The 12,106-nt window shown below is 35.3% G+C and overlaps 1 protein-coding gene across 1 annotated transcript in view; it reads left to right on the top strand.

Moving 5' to 3' along the window:
* The window catches only part of PHF2 (PHD finger protein 2), a 132,391-nt gene that overhangs the window by 45,361 nt on the left and 74,924 nt on the right, over positions 1-12,106 (top strand). The gene's annotated exons all lie outside the window — the stretch shown is intronic.

Genomic DNA, 12,106 nt, shown 5'->3' with positions numbered 1-12,106 from the left:
AACTCCAAGTGTAATCAGTGGAGTTATTTACAACTGGAGTTGCTAAGAGCTGTCCACTATCGCTGGATTTTGCTGTTTTGTCCCTGTCATCTCCTGAACATGTCAGATCAGGATGCAGAAGCTGTGGAAAAGCCACATTATGCTTACTAGGAAAGGGATGTAAAGTAAAACTTCCAATACCATACTGTTTATGAAAATATACATGATTATAGAACAAGAATAGAAATACTTTTCTCTTGTTCTGATAATACTATGCCCTATAAGGCTGACTGGTGGGAGTTTCAGGATTGATGAAGGAAATACTTCTTCACTCAGTATGTGGTTAAGCTAAGGAAAGTGCTCGTTTAAGACAGGGTGAAAACCATTATTTAGATGGTTTTAAAAAGGGATTTTATTATCTTTTTGTGAGGAAAGTAGAGAGGTACAGAAAGTCAGCATACCCTGCCCCCAAAACAAGCGAAAGCAAAAGGGAATTTGCTCTCTAGGCTGTAGAGAATGGCAGATTGGCAACCCTCTTTCCCGCTAGCTGAGCCGGCTCATAAACAGAAATGCTGCATTCCAGATATAAAACATGGTGAGCCATTGGGCAGCTTGCCCTTTCCCTGTGCCCTTCTGTACCCACGAGGAGCAGGAGGAGGACAATAGTAATAATATGAACTGGATTTTAAGTACATTTTTACTATGCTGTCCTAAGTATATGGCAGATGATGCAATGCTATTGAAATAACTCACTGTGTTTGTATGTAAGCGCATTCTTGTTTATACTGACAAGTGATTTGTTTGAATGGAAATGGATTAAAAAAACATATTTCTATTTAGCATAGTTTAAATCCCTTCTTGGGATTACATTATGTAATGGCATTTTTTGTATTTGAATTAAGTCAGAATATAAAGAACAACTTACACTGAATTAGTCTTTTGGCATTTCTAAGAAGAAATTCTGAGAAGAAATTTCTGAGAAGAAATAATACATTTTTTTTTTTTAATTGATGGTGTCAGGAATTAAATCTGGGAATCATATATGCAAAATGTATGTGCTTGACCATTTTTTCTTAGGACTGTCATATGGTTTAGAAGCAGATGTTCATTCCCTTTTAAGCAGCATATTAATTTATTCTTAAACTAGGTTAATATATGTTTTATTAAAGACACTTTCCTATTGCTAATCATTAGTGAGTGATGCTCAGTAATGGAAAGTACTTTGTAACATGTTCCTAATTCCTATAGTTCTAAATTAAAAGCATTGCTTTTTAAAAAAAAATGGTTTGGTTCTAGACCCAGTCATACTTAGAGTAAATCTACTAGCATAAATAAGAATTAAGTTAGTTAGGGCTTGCTTAAATCCAGTTGATTTCACTGAGCCTATTCCAGATATGACTAAGACAGCTTTGAAATTATTTTTGTTCTACACTTTCTCTCTATGCATATACATGTGTGTTTGATGGCAAATACCGGAAGAAAGGAAGTAGTATAGCAGAGGACTAAACAAAGTCGATGAGATTGTTTGCCAAGTGTAGCTGGAATGTCCAGTCAATTCAGAGGAATGAATCTTTGGAATGTTGTCCATACCCAGCTACACCCATCTGTAAACAGGTATCATCAAAGGTGATAGCATTGAGAATGAACAATAACTTGAACTGTGTACAGCTTTTGTATTATTTAACATTCTGGATAAGAGGCAGGGTTTATCACATGCTTAGTCAACAGACTAGTTACAAATGAGTCAGATACTGTTAAATAAAAGTCAAATATCTAAAGCATCATTTTAGTCAAGGACAGAAGGATGATTATATTAATTATCAAAGGTAAGTTGTTGAAATTATAAAATTGAAATCTTATCTAATCAAGGATATTACTTGTAACTAAAAGCATTGCTGTGAATTAGTTATGTGTAAGTGAAACTCAAGAGGTTGAACAGAGAGTGACTTTTATTCTAGAATTCAGAAACTATCTTGCAGTGTAACCTTGTCAAAATGGATGAATTTTGGGGAAGAAGTTCTTTTATTCCTGAATGTCCATTATTCAGATAGTACATTATCAGTGGTGACTTCATTTCACAAATTACATTTGCATCCATTTGTGTCATTTCTGTAAGGAGGTCATTATGCAAATGGTGTAAATAGATGCAAATGACACAATTAGAAAAATGGTGTTATATATAAATAACTAAAATAATGTAAATACAATGGGAGTATTGCTCGTTGCATTTGAAGTCCATTGCATCAAGGTCCACTAAATCACTCTAGTTAGAAATTTTAGTTTAAATTTAAATATAATTTCTTTCTCTGAAAGAAATCCAGTTTTAAAATGTGATTGTGGTTATAACATGGCTGGTAACATATATTGCTAAATCCTTCTGTCTTGTTATCTAGACAAAACTTTATTTTCTATCAGAGGATATTGTGATACATTTAAAAGAGGTATTCTGACAGGCAGTCAGTTTATTAGTGATCTAACCCCAAGAAATACTACAATTTTTTAGGAAAGGAATCTTAGCCCAATATTCTCTTTACTTTAAATCCTAAGTCATGAAACCATAAAGATCTGATCTTGTTAAACTGCTGGAATTTCATTTGTTTCAGACACAGAACTGAACTGTAAAGGACCACGGCATACTCAGAAGTGTGTTGTGAATATGAATTTGTTTCACAGATATATTGCTATTACCAAAAATGCTATTCTGAATATCCCTTTGCTGGAAGATCAATTTGTACATAAGTTGATAACTATTTTCAAAATGTTGACATGGCCATTAATATCTACAATGGAAAAGTCACCAAGTAGAGTGGTAGCTGCATATCCATAGCAGAGGTTGAGGTGGGGCATATGGCAAGTGGCAGCTTTGGTGCATGCTCCTGAGCATCCCTCTAATATTCCATTCAGATAAAATTATCACGTTTGCTTTGTATACAGATATTTCATTCTGTCTCTCTGAAGTCATTCTTGAGGAATTCAGTTTATACTAAATTCACTATTTAGTAGTATGTGTTTATTGCCTTGTCTTTTCAACAAGAATTTAATTTCACTTAGTACACTACATCTCCAATACTTGACAGCCATAGAAATGCATATGAGTTTAATAGAAGAAGAGGTGGAGCAGGAGAAAGAAGAGGAGGGAGAGGGAGGAGAAGAAATATTATCCCACAATCAATCTGGGGATAAAATATTAGCAGGAGCTAGACTTTGGCCCATTCATTATATCTGTAAGTGCATGTTATGGAGATACTAATATTAAGCTGTAAGTCTTCAAATTACATCTTCATAAGAAGAAGAACATCTGAGAGTACAGTTTTTGAATCAGATGTGCTGCCTTTGAAATAAGTATCCTAATTATAGCAGTCATAACTGAACATTAATTTAATGAACGTCCTCATTTGTTAAGAAAAGCTTGCCAGAGAGTATGTATTGCCATTAAAACCACAAATCTCCAAATGAGCAGGGACAGCAATGAGTAGGGTAAAGCAGGTAGATTAAAAATAAAATCTGTAATTGAATGCTAACTACCATGGAAAACTATATATTCACTTGTCTTTTCTTTTTACGCCGTTGTATCACACAGACTCTGGATGTATTATGAAATTGCCCATGAAATAACAGCAGTTGTGCTGGATTAAATGTCCCAGTGATCATATTTTATTTCATAATCTGCATTAAAGAATAAAGATCCTTTTTGATTCTAGTTGACAAGCTTAATAGCAGCCTAAGCATTAGAATCAAGGTTCAAGTAGAAGCAACTCAACCCATAGGACCAACAGTTTAATTGGATGTTTGAACACATTTTTAATTTGAACACATTTTAATGCTGGCTGGACAACCCGTCATATTTCCTGAATATTGAAATTATGATATACAGTACACTGAAATGTATGGAATTTGTCCATGTTCCTTTGTGGGTTTTTTTCAGACAACTAAGATAGATAAACCTGTATTTGTTTGTCTGGCTACTTAGGTTGTACTTGAATGTGATGCAAACCTTTACTATTGAGAATGAATGTCAGTGAGCCTCTGGCTAAATTTCTTCTCTCCTGTCCCTCTTCTAACATAGTTCAAGGAAGATCTCAAAACTTCTCTTTTATATTAATTCAATTTAGTGTGTTGGCTTAAACTTATACTGTATTGTATACTGATCTTTGGTTGGTTAGAACCATGCAGTTGTCACAACTTGCTGTGATTAACCTAAAATGGAAACTTCCAGACTTCTTTTTATAGTCATGCTGGAGGGAAAAGGACACACAATTCTCAATTTTACGTCCTTATAACAGTCAGCCAGAGTTGCAGACATCTATACGGCTCAGCCCTTAGGAAAGGTTGTTGCTAGATAAAAATGGCAAACTATGTTATTTCATTAAAGAAAAAAAAGCATGAATAGTATAATATATTTTACTTGGACCAGTTAAAACATTTGCTAATTTCTCCCTCTTTTATAATGGTAAAGTAAGCCAATGTGGAGTGTTAGTTAAAGTTTTGCACTAGGACTGGGAAGACTCAGTTTTTAGTCTACCCTCAGCCATCTACACTGGTAACTTTGAGCCAATCATTGTTTCTCATCCCAACCTATCCCAGAGGGATATTGTAGTTGGGATAAAATGAAAGAAAATCTCCATATAAACTGACTTGAGCGCTGCAGGAAAGATATCATACATAAATAAATTATTGTTATTTATTTGTTTTACATTAAATGGCTTACATTTCTAAACCAACTACCCTACAATAGAGTGAGATAAAGCAATATCTTTCTGTTTAAAAACATGACATAAATTCATAGTAAAAAAGTATTTTTTTTATAAAAATTATCTTATCCAGCAAAATAAAGCATAAAATTAAGAAACAGAGTTAGACACCAAAGAGTATTCAGAGGCAGCCCCATGTGGAGTACATTACAGTAATTCAACTTTAAAGTAATTGAAGTGTGAAACTCAGTAGACAGTTAGCCAGCAAATTAGTTTGGTGATAGAGAGTAGTTTGCATTCCAGACATAGCCTGAAAATCTAAGAGCAAGATTAGATCCATACAGTCCTTGGAGTTCTCTGAGCTTGGTTGTTTTCTTGCAGAGGTTTCATTACCCAACTAGGTAACATCTTCACTGCTAGAAGGAAGTGAGGTTTGCTCTCTGTTTATATACAATAATATAAGATTAGATCTGGTAATACCCACATACTGTAAACTGAGTCCTTACAGGAGAATATCATCCTACCCATATAGGCATGTCCCCAGATTACGAGTTGACTGTTTTCCTACTACAATTCTCCCTCATTTGGATCCAGTTTATATATTGTTCTTCTTCCTCACTCAGATGCACACTGATCACAGACAACTGTTCAGGAACCTCCTGATATCACCTGGAATGGATGAGAGGGGCGTCAAAACTTCATATTAAACATAATATTCTTGGTGACCTCTTTTACCATGGTTTTAATTAGATATTAACATCAGAACTCTGGAGAATCCCATAGGTCTTTTGAGGAACAGCAGCAGCTGTCTGGCAGTATTGCGGAGAAATCCTCTTCCAGAAAGGAATGAAATAAGTTACAGTGGAAGCCCAGCCTAGCCCCCAAATTGAGGAGCACTGAACAAGGATAGAATGAGTTGTGTTTTCAAAGGTTATTCAGAGAACCAGGAAACTTCACAGGGGATGAGTTCCCTAGCCTTTCTCCTTGCAAAAGTTTCAACCTAGTTTGAAATAAATTTATATCATCTGCACAATTTGAAAATGTTTGAAGCAATAGATTCTATTAAGTGATTTATCTTTAAAAGACAGGTTGGAATTGGCCAATAATTCTTCATGTCACCCAAATCAAGGTAGCTTTTAAAGATGAGAACTAACAACGGTCTCTTTCATGCAAAGAAAATATTTCCCTTCTCTTCAACAAAGATTGATTCTTACCTTTGTACCCAAGAGTATGGTTCAAGAGAACAAGCATCTCATTTTCATTCTTGAGTGCCATTAAGGTTTAAGACAACCACATTGTTAGGAAAGGAGAATCATACCATCTCCTGCCCTTAGTTGCCTCATCATTAGCATTATATTAATTCTCCTACACATGGTTTAAATCACTTTACAATCCAGTTAACAGAATCCTGCCTCTTGGTTTATAGATAGTTGCATTGTTTAAGTGTCTCCTTTCAGGTTGATTTTAAAAATATCTTCTGAGATTCTGGGATAACTTTTGGCTACATGTCAGAAAACCTATTTCTAACAAAAATAAATATTGACTAAAGTCTGTTCTGAGATTACATATCTGATAATCTGGAGTGGTGGGGAAAGGAGAAGAATCCTTTAACAGAGCATTGTGTTGTTCATGAATTAAGAAACAACATTAAGATATAATGTGTAACTGTTGAAGTCGTAGTTAGGATCTACACCTTACTAAGGTATGTTATAAAGTAGATCTGTGAGTATTACCAAAAATAGCATGCTTAAATAAGTTCCTAAATAAAAGCATCAGAGTTAACTTATTTTCAGATTATTCCAACAAGAAGAGTTGTATAATCTTTAGAGGTAGAGAATCAAAAATCCCTATATTGCTTAGTATGATGAAATATGAGTATTAAATACAAAGATTTGTTGAGGCACCATATTTTGTCTTTTATTACGTTTGGTACACATTACTGCAACTTCTGAAAAATCAAAGGGCCAAAACTGCCTAATGATGTAAGACTGAGTGGTGAATTTAAACAGATAAAATTTGGGGTTTTTCTATCTATCATGTTTATGACCCCAGGCACTCATCTGGGAATGGATTTTATGAAAAAGACCAAGCTTATTATTAGATGGCAAATGAATTGATCTTTATACTGCTTTATGTAAATACTTATGCAGCAGGGTTATTAACAAAAGTGTTCTATGGCATTCAAGTGCTGCATAATTAGAAAAGCATCCAATTCAGAGTTCCATGCAAGGGAATACTTCTAAAAAAGGAAGTATTCCTTATCCAGTGTTTTCAAAAGAGAATTCATGCAAAGACTGAAATGTCAGCCTTTCACTGGCCAGAATCTTATGCATTAGTGTACCTTAGAAAACCATGTTGGTTCAACTTCTACACAATCCTTTGCTTATATTTGTGAGCGTACCCTCTCTTAAAATGGTATGAGAAGTCACTTGGTTGTCCTTTCTTTCAGTTTCTAGATTCTCAGAATGAAAATTCTATGAAGATTTCGAACTGTCATTGGCCATATTTCGGTTTCACTCTTGTTATTTGTTACATTGACTTGTGTGCTGTATTCCTGCATATAACATGTGTATAAAGATTTTATGGTCTATATACAGGCTGCCTCTTTCAGTTAAAATGTTGTCTTGGGTGAGAGGACAGTAGAAGTTTAAAATAATTTAATAATGGCCAGAAATGTGGGTATTATTGGGTCATGTTCATATCACTGCTGGTTTCAGTATGGGAGAATAATTCCAAACTTTCTGCACTTCAGAATTGATAGGGTTTTTCCTTCATGGGCATACCTAAAATGCTGCAAAGTGACAGGGTTTCGCTTGCATTCAAGTGAACAGGTAAAGGCATAGTAGAGTATAGTGGTTTAAATGCTAGATTCACACTTATTCGAATCAGGTACAAGTCTCCCTTCAGCCATGGAAGCTCACAAGATGACTTGGGACCAATCAGTCTCTCTCAGTCCAACCTATTTCACAGGACAGATGTGAGAGGGGGGAAATGGAAGAAGGAAGCACGATGTATACTGCTTGGAGCTCCTGAAGAAAGGGTGGGATATAAGTCAAACAAACTAACAGTAAAATCTGATGATTGTATGAATTGTGCATTCATGAGAATAAGGGAGGGGTTAAAATGCAAGGCCCTTTCATCTGTTTTTCATACATTCTAAGAAAAGCATAAAGAAGGCTATTGTAAGAGAGATGCCTAATAAACCCCTGCAATGCCAGATTCTCAACTTACGACCCCCATTCAATCAACTGACCCTGTGTGTTGCCAGATGAGAGAACATAAACTGCAAAACAGGGAGAAATAATATGAAGGCAGACCATTAAACTTAAGTTAGAAATTTCATTGCTTCTAATATTGATATATTGTATAACCACATATGAGGGTTTATTCTAGGATTACCCAACTGTACTTTCAAAAATATGCTGATTGATTATATTTTAAATAAAGCAGGATACTTCCACATTTTCTGTTAGGTAGCTACAATATCCATACTGCAATATAGATTTAGCATATGTATTAAAATCTCCTTTTGTAGTTTTTAGGAATTTTTTTGGAGATGCTCTGTCAGGGCAGTAGAAAGAAGCATTGGAATTAAATTACAATGAGTATGAAGAAGAGAATTCCTCTTCTTGTTGACAGAGGGCAATCAACAGTTTAGTAGCTCTGTCTTATGTGCAGTAAAGATTCTTATCTAGTCAAGTTGTGGCTAAGAGGCTTAAGCTGAGTATAAACTTAGAGGCTAGTCAAGCCATGCCAAGTCAAATATCTGAGAAATTTTGCTAAGTCAATGCCCCAAAACCTGACACTAATAGCATCCTTATATTCATTGTATTTCAAGGTGGCAGGGTGGCTGACTGGCTCCATACAAAATAGCATGGTATTCTTTTAATAATTTAGCTTGTAATTTCCCTAATAATGTTTTAGGATTCTTATTGTTCCTTCTGAACCATTGGTGGACTATTTAAGTTAAATACTATTCTTAAACATATGGGTTTCTTTCATCCATATGGAGACCCACCATAGCTGTGTATTAACCAAAGAGGGAATTAGGAGTGCTGTTTTTCAAGACTTACATTATATTGTATATCTCTGGAAATTTGTGTTCCAAAATTTTGGCCTAGCTCTTCACCTAATTATGTTAATTAACCATTTGATACTGATTGAAATTAATTGTGTTTATATCAAGAGGGGCCTTAATTTTTCTAGCTTTAAAAAATGTTTCCAGTTTTAGAAAGGAATAAATGGTTAAAATATTTCAAAATTCAACTGTAATTCTTTGAAGTATTTTACTGACTGTATAGTAATAATTTTGTTCCAGTTTTTCATCATATACACATGCAAAACAGCTTCCAAAAAAAAATCTAAATTAAACATTAAAATTTATAGTACTATAAATATTTAAAATGATAAATTACATGATAAAGCAAGTACAAAATACATACGGGGAGAAAGAACTTCACCTCCTCAAAAATGTGAAGGAAGCCAGATGGTTGATATTATTTAATAACATAAATGGCAGCAAAGTTAACAGAACATATTTACAACCTAGGTAACTGAAGGTCTTGTGGCAGTAAGGACTACATATGGCTTCAGTAAGAGCTGACAATCTTAATGTGTGAGTCCAGTTTATTATTTTTTTTAATGGCCAAATCTTTGGGCTACAGCAGCAAAATAATAATAATAATAATAATAATAATAATAATAATAATAATAATAATGCATCCCAGCTGTATCCACTTTTTTGAATATTCAAAAAAGAACATAAATGGCATTCTGTACAAACTACCTTAAACAGACCTTTAGAATGTCTAAATGGACTGTTAAAACTGCGCAGTGTCCTTCACTGTTCATAGAAGTATGACTGATCTTCTGATCTTCACCTCTTTAAAGGAACTGTATTTCTTGTCTGGCTGCCTTCTGCAGCCACTGCTTGAGTGTCGGAAAAGACCCAACTGCATGAAAAATAGTGGATAGGTGTTCTATTACAGTGTCAGGATCAAAAAAGTCTACTCTTGTATTGGCCAGACTGCACTTAGAATGTTGTATCCAGTTCCTGGTACCACATTTTAGGAACGATATTGACAAATTTAAGCATGACATATATTTAAGCATGACCACATTTTAGCAAAGAAATTGACAAATTAAGCACGGCAGATTTCCTTAACACCCCCCCCCCCGCCCTTTTAAATAGGTAAAATCTAACCTGTTTGAATTTATTATAGCCATCCAATTCCAATGGACTCCGGCTGGCATACAAAGCCAAAAAATCCATAAAAGCAGATAAACATAAAGGCACACATACAGCCCAGACTAAAACAATCATAAAAATAACACAAATCAAACAAAACAGCCCCCCCCCCCATAATACATCAGTACATTAACTCTAGGCCTGGGACCAAAGCCAGGTTTTCAGAACTTTCCAGAAGACTGGATGCTGTCTGTATTTCTGGGGGAATGCTGTTCCAGAGAGTGGGGGCCATGACAAAGAAGGCACGCTTCCTCGGTTCCCCAAGGGGACAACATTTAATAGAAGGACTTGGAACACACCCACTCTGCCATGATGTGCCTTATTCTATGCCATTAACAAATGTATTACACAGAAGATTATAAGATTATCCAATATATTTATTTAATAATGCCAGGTGAGATGAATGTAGTATCAAAGTTTGAATTTTCATGTCACAGACTTTTGAATTTGCTTCGTTTGAGACTGCTGTACTGCCAATGATTTGTCTAGTTTCATCCACTTTAAACCTAACATGATGTGGTTTTGATGTACAAATGATTTAAGCTGTGAGTTTTAGCTTGGCTAATTCTGTTCCCTACAACAAGTATGATGGATGATGGAGAGAATTCAGCAACAGAAGATTCTGTGTTTGGCACTGTATTCTTTCTTCCCTAACACTTTACATGTAAGAGTTGCTTGCTCTGGCAAGACCTGGGAATAGAATGGAGTATTCTCATCAATTTTATTAGGGTTTTAATCAGGCTTCAGTGTATGAATGAAAATAAACATATTTCCATAATGAACCAGCCAGTAAAGCATGTAATTAGAGAATTATTATTAATATTAAAGTATTTTATGTAATAGGTTTCAACAGGAGCCTTGGGATGGAAGAAGAAGTACAATCAACTGCTTGAATTTTCTTTTCGATATAACCCTTACAGGAATAGTTGCCATCACAATTGAAACCATGCTAGAATTACTTCCTCTGATACTTTTGGAACTGCAAAATCAGTGCCTATTATGCAGTATAGTGGAAAGAGTTATAGTTGTAACCATATTAAATGGTCAGATTTAGGATGAGATCCATGCAAAATAAGATGCAGGCCACTGATCTCTAAATAATATCAGTTTAGCTTTGTATCTTATGATGCAATTAATGGATCATCTTATGCATTATACAGGTCGCTTGGGTTATGTTTCAGCCTAGGTACCACAGTGGGTGGAACTGTTGATAGTGAGATCTTGAGAAAAAAAGCCCTTCCACTATTTTCTGCATGTATAAAATAATAATAACAAAAAAGCAAAAAATGTAGATATACAAAAACCTTGACCATGAATACCAAAATCTGGTCTCTTTTTAGCAACCGGCAGGTAATGGAATGATGGACAATGAAGCCATTTGTACTTCTTTTTATAGGAGTCAGGCCCCATGGGCTACCCATTGTGGGAGCTAAAGTTCAACACCTTCAGCGGAGACCAGGTTGGGGAAGTTGCTTTAATGTTTTTTTTTTTCTTGGTCAAGGCTTAGCAAACTCATGGAAGAGTGAGGGACCTCTTTATTTCTTTCCCTCCTCTTTAACTGAAATCAAAGAGAAACTGAGATTATGAGACAGAACTTTCTTTTAGTAGTGCTATATGTGTGTCAGAACAACCTTTCAAGGGATGCCCACTTGTGAAATTGTTGTTATTTAAGACAGTCTTTGCAAGCAAATGGTAACTTGAGTGCAGGCTCAAACTCATATTTGAGTATCCTTTTGTATAATTTGATTCTCTGCTCTCTTTTTCAATATGCTTTCTGTCTATTTGTTGTTAAATTGATTTAGAATATATAGAGGGCAGGTAGTCCTTGCTTAACAATGCTAATTGGGACTGGAAGCTCTGTCATTAAGTGATGCGGTTGTAAGTCAAAAAACCACGTGACTGCACCACTTAGTGATGGCAGTTCCGGCAGTCCTGGTTGCCATCATTAAGCGAGGACCATGCGAGGATCTCACATGACCATGACTTGCAATTTCCTGCCAGCTTCCTCATTGACTTTGCTTGTCAGAAGCCAGCAGGAAAGTTGCAAATTGTGATCATGTGACCGCACAGATGCTGCAATGGCCATAAGTACAAGGACCGGTTGTAACTACCACTCATTCAGCACCATCGTAAGTTCAAATGGTCATTGAATGAGTGGTTGTTAAATGAGGACTACCTGAATTGCTTT

This window comes from Python bivittatus, unplaced genomic scaffold (genome assembly GCF_059951505.1).
Source record: "Python bivittatus isolate LINGU-HERP-01145 unplaced genomic scaffold, Pbiv_v1 ctg000080_np1212, whole genome shotgun sequence".
Classification (NCBI taxonomy): domain Eukaryota; kingdom Metazoa; phylum Chordata; class Lepidosauria; order Squamata; family Pythonidae; genus Python; species Python bivittatus.
This window is presented reverse-complemented; position numbering and strand designations above follow the sequence as displayed.